Raw genomic sequence first — 10,615 nt, forward strand, 5'->3', positions numbered from 1 at the left:
TGAGAGTAGTGGGAAAATGGAATGCAATTAAGGAACAGGTTGTGGAAGCAAATACTATTCATAATTTTAAAATTAGGTATGATAGGGAAATAGGACCATAGTCATTGCTGCAAACAACCGATGCTCGAAAGGCGGGATCCAAGAGGCAATGCTCGATCCTGCAGACACAAATAGATGAGTACAAATAGGTGAGTACACACACATCTGTACATCATGTGTGTGTGTGAATCTGTACATCAGTTAATTAACAGTTACGAGGCAGGACCAAAGAGCCAGAGCGCAACCCCCGCAAGCACAACTAGGTGAGTACACACACACACACACATGCAAATGGAATGCATTAGGAAGTGATGTGGTGGAGGCTGACTCCATACACAGCTTCAAGTACAGTATATATATGATATCGTTTCCTGCCCGAAACGCTTTGCGTAATAGTGGCTTTAGGCATTGTATGTACTAGCTCTATCTATAAATTCATCAATATTTGTATCACCCCTTGTATGTATGTACTTTACCTGAATAAAAATTTGATTTGATTTGATAGAGCTCAGTAGGCTCAGGAACCTGTACATTAGTTGATTGACAGTTGAGAGGCGGGACCCAAGAGCCAGAGCTTCAACCCCCGCAAGTACAATTAGGTAAGTAAAATTAGGTAAGTACACACACACACACACGCGCGCACACACACACACACGCATACACACACCTATCTTTGCTTACAATATTACCTCTACAAATGGCCACCTCCCAAAATCCCGAACCGAAAAACAGATATAAATGGATGTGGATTATTGTTGATAAACATCCAGAGACTAAATTCCAGATGAATTTATCATCGCGCCTACAAACAACTGAGCTTCTCTCTCTTATCCAGCAGCAATGCGACACAACATGAGGAAATACGCGTAGCAACCCTGCATGAGAGCCACACCTGTTGCTTATCAGCGGTTAATGTATAGTGTATATACGAAGGTGTAGTGGCGTGGATCACAGGGGCCGGGGGATCGATGGAGTAGTCGCCAGCCGGACCTGTGTGTGCGCACTCCCACACTCCCTCCGCCACTAGCTCCCTCCCCTGTATTTTGTCTCCTGATCTTCCCGTCCACTGAATGAACACACGTTGTTGTCACTCGGAAATTATTTGTGTTTTCTCTGAGCGTACGTTGCTTTAGTTGGTGCTGTTAGCGGCACCATCATCGTCATTGTTGTTGTTCATGTGGGAGGCAGCCAGCGTGGGCTTGCTCCCCCCTCTTCCTCCCTTCAGACTCCCACCTCACACACACACACACACACACTAGTAGTTTGACAGTTGAGAGGACGGGACCAAAGAGCTAGAGCTCAACCCCCGCAGGCACAACTAGGTGAGTACACAGCTTCTCCATAATCGTTATTTTTGTTCTTATGATCTTTAGTCATTATTGGGTTATGCATAAACCATAAAGATCCGGGACCATATATCCATAAAGAGGCGAGACCAAAGAGCAAAGTTCAACCCGCAAGCACAGGTAGGTGAGTACAACTTGGTGTACACACACACACACATTATTGTGTGTATGTGTGTGTGTCAATCACATCCTCCTGTTGATTGACAGTTGAGAGGCGGGACCAAAGAGCCAGAGCTCAACCCAGCAAGCACAATTAGGTTAGTACACACACACACACACACACACACACACACACACACACACACACACACACACACACACACACACACACACACACACACACACACACACACACACACGAGCACAAGGCCACACTTCACAACCACCAGCTGCGCCATTTCTTGAAATCATTAAGCGTCGTTGGCGGTCTCTGGTGCAGAAGCCATCCTGCTGGTGGGGCGGGCGTGCAGGGAGGAGCGCTGCTAGACAGCTGAGTGAGGGCGTGGCCCCCGCTGTGTATGGCCGGCCACACTTGCTCGGTAATATCCTCCATAACGCAGGAGAAGATGTATGTTCATTGTGCAGGAAGTGATTCTGTGCTTCAGAATCTGTGCCTTCCCAGCGAACGGCAGCGCGGCCAGCACGATAATTTCTCTTGTTACAGTTTCCATACAGTATGCTGCATTTAATTCTGTAGTGCTCCTACAGAACATACTGCCTGTTCCTTCTGTGTCCTACGTATTTTTAGTTCATATGTTTATACGTACCTGTTTATATAGGTACAGAAGATGGCTTTTGACTCGTGGTACCAAGCAAGAGTTGGTACCCTGTCAATAGCTCATCTTAAGCCTTACCCTACTGGTTATCCCTTGAACACTATCCTTTAATGGATGCACAGTCAACCCTAATTGTTGCTTGGTTAACAGCGACGAATAGTTAAGGCTCGGTGCCCAGTCATCCCACCCTGTTAAGGGCTCGAACCCGAACAGTTTCTGCTTACGAGGTGTGTTATGCGAGGGCGCTGTCCGCTACAACTTCTTCTGCCAGGAGGTTTTTTCATAGATAGTCGTTTATGTCATTAGGGCAGCAATGACAAATTCAGCACTATGCAAGAATTTGTCCTATGGTAACGAAAACAGGAAAATGTATATGATTGTTCACTTAACAGGAAAAATATTTTGTGTAATATTTAAAAAATTGGCGGCTGATTGGGGCAAACGTTGCCATCACATTGGGTCATACATTAACCACCTCCATATACCTGGTGGTCCTTCAGTGGTCGAGTCTTAGGCTACACATATCCGGTACCAAATGATGGCTGACTATGGCTAGTAGCCCAGTCAATCTATGGCTTGACCTACAACTAATTCAAATTCAGTAATACTTGATGTAACGTGTACTAAAAGACCGTATTACTGTATAATAATTCTAACAAAAATCTTACAAGTTTGGCGGGAAAAGTTTTAACATCAAAAACGTCCAATGAGAAGTTCATTTTTAATTATTTTTTATTTATAATGTTTTCTTCAGGTAATATGTTTTTGGAACGTTTCATTATGTATTTATTATTCACTATGAAATTTGAATTTGTTATAAATGCTTGTTTATAAGTACTAGAAGGTGTACCCGGCGGTGCCCGGGTCTCTTCCTCCCCCCCCCTCCCCTATCTCTTCCCCTCTTACCCACTCTCCCTCGCCTCCTTCCCCTCTCCCCTTTCTTCCTCTTCCCCCTCCTCTCCCACTTTACGAAGCACTGAAAAAACTGCTAAATAGCGGAAAGCACATACCCCTCTATTTCAGACTTGACTTCATGAAAATCGCAGGCGGGGTCGCTATAAGTTCCGATATTTCTTACAGTGTGGCACTGAGGCCGACCCAGACCAGCCTATGACACTCCCACACCCCACCGTGAGTCATCCCGGAGAGTTGGGTGAGGCTCGCCCCAGGCGTCTGGTCTACAACCTACAACAGACGAATATTCTCTTTAGTAGAAATCAATTTCAAATCGTTTCCATTGATGTGTACAGGAAGCCTGTATTTAGGCTTATCGAGGTTCCCACTACACCAACTACAGACCTTCACCAGGATGCCACCCACAACAGTTGCCTAACTCCCGGGTGCCTATTTACTTCCAGATGAACAGAGGCATCATTTGAACGGAAACGTGCCCAGCAGTTTCTGTCTCGCTCGGGGATCAAACCCGGGATCCAAGATTATGGCTCAAAGACGTAGTCTAGTTCTACTGCAGGACAATCTATTTATCAATCTATCAACACGACTATTGCAACAAATGTTATGATTCATGTCTTGCATGACAGCCAGCGTCAAGCACATACACTTAAGTAGATGAACGGTTGAGAGGCGGGACCAAAGAGCCGAAGTTCAACCCTCGCAAGCACAACTAGGTGAGTACACATTAGCGTGTTGTTCGGTCAAAAGAACAATCATTCATTTTCAGTCAACATTGTTTTGTGGAAATGATGCAAAAATATTCAGGAAAACAAACAGGATTGTAAGTGTTTTCTGTAAAGATCTTACTTGTCTAGTCAAGCATATATATCGTGTTTGGATGGGAAGAGTATAAGGGCTCAGACTGTACTTAACAGGATTGCTTTTGTTCAAGCTCTTCATGGCGATGATGACAGCTTTGGTCAACAGTGTGCAATATCAACAACCTACAAAAACATTTCAGTGGCATTCGATTCGAAAGAAGATAACATGGATCACACAGGAGGACTCACATGTCAAAATCCTAAATCTGAGTTCACGAAACTTCTCGAGAATCTAAATAAAAAGGTTTACACGCCCTAGCCCAACGACCATCCTTCTGGAGAAAGTTGCATGTAGAGTGTTGCCGTCCACTACCAGCACTCACTTTAACTAGCACACAACCTCACGCTTATCTCTCAAGTTGGGAATGGAAGGAGGAGGAGGAAAGGGGGAAAGAAGTGCGGAATGGAGGGTTGAGAGACTATCCCAGGCACCTCCAGGTACCCTACGTATTGTACGTGTGTATATATTTTTTCTGAATATTTGATATTTTCCATTCTACGCAAACATCTTCTACCATCTGAAGGGTTAAGAAACACTAGATCGCTTAATCTTTCCATTTATATTGATCGACGTTCCGTCAGCAATGTGACATCTTCAGGAGTACACCGTTGAACTGACAGGTATACTGAGCATACAAGGTTGTTGTTGCTTTAAACTCAGCTACTCTGGACAGAAACTTCCAAGTATCACGGCTATGGTGAGCCCGTAGTGGATTTACCTGGCACAGGAGCGGGGCTGTAACTGGCTTACAAGGCTGCTGTTGTTGTTTTAGATTCAGCTACTCGGAACAAGTTCCAAGTAGCACAGGCTATGTTGAGCCCGTGAGTGGAGGCTCTTTGGAGCCGTTATCTGTATCAATAGCTGATACAGGAGATCTGTGGATGGGGTCCGTGGCTGGGAAGACGGGACACCACGAGCGTAGCTCTCATCCTGTAACTACACTTAGGTAATTACCAATTCAATCCACTAGTCAGACCGGTGGATTGATGGGGGTACCCACGTTTCTTACAGCTTAGTGCCACAGGAGTCAACAGGGCTGGCCACAGTCGGCCGGTCTAGGGGGGAGATGTCCGGGTGTTACAAGAGGATTGGTCGCCTTATTCCATTTCCCCGAAGTTTGTATTCTGGTCGAATTTCCTTCTTCAAGGTGCCGTAGTCGAGGCGTTTGTGAGGGACGACCATGTGAAGGATCCGTCCTGCTTCCCTGCACTTATATTCCTAGTATATATATATATATATATATATATATATATATATATATATATATATATATATATATATATATATATATATATATATATATATATATATATATATATATATATATATATATATATATATATATATATGTCGTACCTAGTAGCCAGAACACACTTCTCAGCCTACTATGCAAGGCCTGATTTGCCTAATAAGTCAAGTTTTCATGAATTAATGTTTTTTCGACTACCTAACCTACCTAACCTAACCTAACCTAACTTTTTCTGCTACCTAACCGAACCTAACCTATGAAGATAGGATAGGTTAGGTTAGGTAGGGTTGGTTAGGTTTGGTCATATATCTACGTTAATTTTAACTAAAATAAAAAAAATTGACCTCATACATAATGAAATGGGTAGCTTTATCATTTCATAAGCAAAAAATTAGAGAACATATATTAATTCAGGAAAACTTGGCTTATTAGGCAAATCAGGCCTTGCATAGTAGGCTGAAAAGTGCATTCTGGCTATTAGGTACGACATATATATATATATATATATATATATATATATATATATATATATATATATATATATATTATATATATATATATATTATATATATATATATATATATATATATATATATTATATATATATATATATATATATATATATATATATATATATATATATATATATATATATATATATATATATATATATATATATATATACACACAATAAGTTGCAAAAAAGTACATATTTGCACTAACATACATAGCCATAGTTCCACAATAGATGAGGCAACTGAGCGTCATGTTTTTGTCATCATTGGCAGTATCTCTGCACTTCTCAGGATTCGCTCTTCGCTACCTCACTTCTAACCCAACAGACTTTAACTACCGACGCGTATCTTAACAGAAATGAGAACATATTCGTTCAGCTAGTGTAGGCTCCGCCCAGTATTGGCATAAGACACTGTAATACAGTTTACATATTAGCGGAGGCCTCCGATAAAAATAAAGATGTTTGAGGCTAGCCTCATTGAACTTAGCCGGGTTACTGGTGGGTTGGAGAAGACTATCTTAGACGGGTCGGGGTCAGCCCCATTTCTCCCTTTTAAAGCTTCCATAGCACACTTCATGAAGTCCGTGAAAATGAAAAGGTCGTCACCGAGCCCATAGAGTTTTTTAGCGTCTACATTAATTATTATTGCTATCTTATTCACTCTTGTGTTGATGATATCCTCAAAATGCATCCGGAGTCTGCCAGTGCAGACTGCCTATCACATCCCTCTTTATGACTAGCCATCCTGTGTGACGGGGATTTTTTAGCATCACCTAGTTAGCTTTTTTGACACTGTACTCCTTATAGTCTAGGGTAGCTGCACAAATGCAGATGTACCTCATGTATTAATAAAAAAATCCATTAATTATTACATAATTAACATTCTGGATATGCATCGGGGTACCACCTCTGGTGCAATTGTAGGGACCCATAGCCTCGAAGAAGGGAACACAGAGCATTCAGGGAGATACTTGCCATTTAACTCTGAATACGTATGAGTGTTTACTTCTCATACCACCCTATACACACACACACACACACGCACACACATACACACAGGGATGGGATATGAAGAGCGTCTGAAAGAACTGAACCTTACGACACTAGAGAAAAGAAGGGAGAGAGGAGATATGATAGGGACATATAAAATACTCAGGGTAATTGACAAAGTGGAAATAGATGAAAAGTTCACACGTAATAATAACAGAACGAGGGGACATGGGTGGAAACTGGAAACTCAGATGAGTCACAGAGATGTTAGGAAGTTTTCTTTTAGCGCGAGAGTAGTGGAAAAATGGAATGCACTTGGGGAACAGGTTGTGGAAGCAAATACTATTCATACTTTTAAAACTAGGTATGATAGGGAAATGGGACAGGAGTCATTGCTGTAAACAACCGATAGCTGGAAAGGCGGGATCCAAGAGTCAATGCTCGATCCTGCAAGCACAAATAGGTGAGTGCACACACACACACACACACACACACACACACACACACACACACACACACACACACACACACACACACACACACACACACACACACACACACACGCCTGGTTGAGAGGCGGGACCAAAGAGCCAGAGCTCAACCCCTGCAAACACAACTAGGTGAGTACACACACACACACACACACACACACACACACACACACACACACACACACACACACACATATATATATATATATATATATATATATATATATATATATATATATATATATATATATATATATATATATATATATATATATATATGTCGTACCTATTAGCCAGAACTCACTTCTCAGCCTACTATGCAAGGCCCGATTGGCCTAATAAGCCAAGTTTTCATGAATTAATGGTTTTTCAACTACCTAACCTACCTAACTTAACCTAACCTAACTTTTTCGGCTACCTAACCTAACCTAACCTATACAGATAGGTTAGGTTAGGTTAGGTAGGGTTGGTTAGGTTCAGTCATATATCTACGTTGATTTTAACTCCAATAAAAAAAAATTGTCCTCAAACATAATGAAATAGGTAGCTTTATCATTTCCTAAGAAAAAAATCAGAGAAAATATATTAATTAAGGAAAACTTGGCTTATTAGGCAAATCGGGCATTGCATAGTAGGCTGAAAAGTGCGTTCTGGCTACTAGGTACGACATATATATATATATATATATATATATATATATATATATATATATATATATATATATATATATATATATATATATATATATATATATATATATTTATATATATATACATATATATATATATATATATATATATATATATATATATATATATATATATATATATATATATATATATATTAGTATATTTTGGTAGCAGTCTTTCCTGTAGACATATATTATTAAATATGACCGAAAAAGTAAGATTAATAATTCTAACACGAATTTTATTGATCTTTCTTATGTTTCTTTTCATTGTTGATGGTAATTGAAAAATCAATTCTCCAAAATTCATTTTTATTTCTAGTCTGACGCGACACTTGAACGCGTTTCGTAATAACTTATTACATTTTTAAAGACTTTTAGTTTACACACACACAACTATTACCTGCAAACACTAAACAGAGTTCATACTTATGCTATGTTTAAATCAGTTCATACTTATGCTATGTTTAAACATAGCATAAGTAAGAACTCTGTTTAGTGTTTGCAGGTAATAGTTGTGTGTGTGTAAACTAAAAGTCTTTGAAAATGTAATAAGTTATTACGAAACGCGTTCAAGTGTCGCGTCAGACTAGAAATAAAAATGAATTTTGGAGAATTGATTTTTCAATTACCATCAACAGTGAAAAAAAACATAAGAAAGATCGAGAAAATTCGTGTTAGAATTATTAATCTTACTTTTTCGGTCATATTTAATAATATACATATATATACATAGCAAGATTAGCTACATATACACAAGAAGACAATAATAAAAGTTCATCAACATACAGTACTTCAAAGATAACGAGAGATAATGTATAAACAAGAACACACACAATAAAGAGGTTAATTCAGTTTCCAACTTTGTGGGAATTTCCCCGAATTTGGAAGCTAAATGCGAGGGTTACTAGGCCTTACATGCACGCCGTTTCGGCCAACTTATGGAGCTAACAAATTAGTTGACGTAATCATTGATAATTTTCTGTGATTTTTTTATTATTATTTTCTACCGCAGACGTGACCACATATTTACAATGCTAACCAGCATATATACATTTTCTTCTGTCCTCCATGGACAGGGTTAGAAATGTGTTAAACATATAGTTCAGGGGTTTATTGAACAATCAACCACAGAAGGTGATTCGGTGCTTTTAAAATGCTAAGCTAACCTACATACGTAAATACATAGATACACAGAATTACGTATGCCCTACATAAAGTGTTCGATGTGTCTTTTACATAGTGTCATTAATGTACATTTACAAAGGTGAAATGTAATTCTAATCAGCTTCCATATATACTTTATACACATACATATACATACACACACACATATACGTACATATACATATATACACACACACATGCATTCACATACATTTGTCTCTTTTACTCTGACAGGGTGAGAGCTGATAGAGAAACTAGTGTGCAGTTAATCACTTAATCACTGAAGGTGACTAAGGTGTTTTTACAAGTGTCAGGTTATATAGTTACATCACATACATACATTGTATAATTGATACATTACATGGTCAATCTTGGGTACAAGCAAAATATATTATCAAGTGTTCCAGTACTCATATAGTAATTACAGAGTTCAGCATACCTTAGCCCAGGAGGGCGAAAGTCAGTCAGTATGGGACATTCTACAATATAATGTTACAAGGGAGTGCATGTTTTCTCTTTCACAAAGTTGATACATTGTGTACTCGACATTTGGGTTTTGAGAAAGCTGCCAGATACGTCTATATCCCAGGCGTATTCTGGCCACTATAACATCACATTGCCGGGTTCTGTGATTTGTAAGTTAGCAGAAGAATAGTACATGTTAAACGAAGTAATTAAAATGAGTGGACATATAAAGCTTCTAAATACACATGTATATTTAAACTGCCATTTAGGTAATGACAGTACAAGATTCTTAGGTGGAGGAGAATTAATAATGCAGTTTGCATAAGCAGGAGAATAGCAATAGTCTGGGTTACAGTGATGAGAAAATTAAGTGCTTGTTCTTTTTAATTTTGAGTAAAGTAAATGATGAGCAATTCTTGACTTTATTACGAGGGGACCCCATATATTTAGGTCGTTTATTTCCGTGACACATATGAGCTCAGGGACTGAACTCCAAAATTCATTTAGCTAAACAAGTTATATAGTCGTGATAAGTTAGTTTCAAAGTTTAATGTATATGGTTATATCAACAATAGGTACGATAGAGCGTTCTGTGAGCTTGACGAAAAATGCCTATAATTAATAGAAATATATAATTGAATATCATATACTTAACCTCTATCTTGTTCCTTTGCTTTCCAGAATTTTCTGTTCGACCTCCTTCCGTCTTTTATTCCTTAATAGCCTGTAATGGCTTCAACAATGGCTAATTTTATGTAGCTCTTGGATCCCACCTGCTCCACATGCAGTACATCATGACTGTACAGTTTTGTAACCGTATGGGATCAAATTCCTCCTTTTGTTTGTTCAAACAGATGTTTTAAATTATTGCTTCTCTTCATAATACATAAAGGTGCGTATATAGCTGGGGTATAGGTTTGATTCAGAATATTGGGCGGAGAGTTCCGTATGCATGCAAGGGAAGCTCAGGGAGGAACTGGGATATGTTTGGTAGGTGTGAACCTCAGTTATTTTAGGAACTAAAGGAACCAGCCGGACTCATTTGCTACAAATATATAACAGTTAGGTTGACCGCGCGAAATAACGGGTTTTGGCAATATATTTATCTAGT

Source organism: Procambarus clarkii, chromosome 43 (assembly GCF_040958095.1).
Source record: "Procambarus clarkii isolate CNS0578487 chromosome 43, FALCON_Pclarkii_2.0, whole genome shotgun sequence".
Taxonomy (NCBI): domain Eukaryota; kingdom Metazoa; phylum Arthropoda; class Malacostraca; order Decapoda; family Cambaridae; genus Procambarus; species Procambarus clarkii.